Source organism: Penaeus monodon, chromosome 28, assembly GCF_015228065.2.
Source record: "Penaeus monodon isolate SGIC_2016 chromosome 28, NSTDA_Pmon_1, whole genome shotgun sequence".
NCBI lineage: Eukaryota > Metazoa > Arthropoda > Malacostraca > Decapoda > Penaeidae > Penaeus > Penaeus monodon.
The window spans coordinates 1739957-1740934 of record NC_051413.1 but is presented as its reverse complement, the minus strand read 5'-3'; positions in this window follow the sequence as shown (position 1 = coordinate 1740934).

Below are 978 nucleotides of genomic sequence, written 5' to 3'. Positions count from 1 at the left end.
TCAAGAAATATATTTTGGTTTATCACAAGCTGTATTTTCCAACTATTTTTTGGGTTATCCTGCGAGTAATGCTTTATAATAATTATTATTTTTCTTTCTATTCTTGCATTTCTTTTCCGCTTTTCATTCACGTTTCTTCAGCACCACCAATGGCCCATATAAACAAGACACCTGTAGTTACACTGCACCTTCAATAAGTAGCGATTTCTCAACGTTTCTCGGGCACCACACGCGCGCACACTCCAGTCAACTATCTATCACGAGACAGATATCGCACTGCAAATAGTCAAAGTTGACATATCTCATCTACAATCATCTACAGCACCGATAATAAGAGGAGTTCCTAGTCCGCGGCGAGACGGGACACACCCTCTCTCCAGACGTCCGCAGCGAGCACTGAATGAAATGCCTTGGTCGAGGTAACTCAGGTGAGCGAGAGGTTTCCGACGACCATTTTTTCCTCGCCTTTTCTCTCGGGGCTTCTTCCACACTGGGCTTTTCGTGAGGACATTTCTATCATTTATTTTACTTTATCAATTACTCTTCTGATATTCATATCTCTTCAATGTTCCAAATTCGTCGCGTAGGTGGAATAACCCGAGTTTATGGAAATTTAGTTAAGTTCCTCCTACACAGCGGCTACGAGACTAAAGTTAACTAGGGATTTTTGGTGAAATTCGGGATCGCCAAAGGCAAGATGGATGAGTGACATGGCTTTCTTTTTAGAAGCGTTATTTTCTTCTTGTACTCACACCAATTCGCAGTAGGCGACATGAAAGGCAATTAAAACTGAAGTCCATATGTGAAATTGTGTTTTTGATGATGCTAAAGAAATTGGGTGTAATGTACTTTCCTACGCTATTTCAAATGTTGCTGGATTTGTTGCAATGTGTAGTTTCAAATCAGTCATTACATAGAATAAAATAACTAAGCACAAACCACATCTGAGTTTATCTGTCTAAACGTGGATAATGTTAT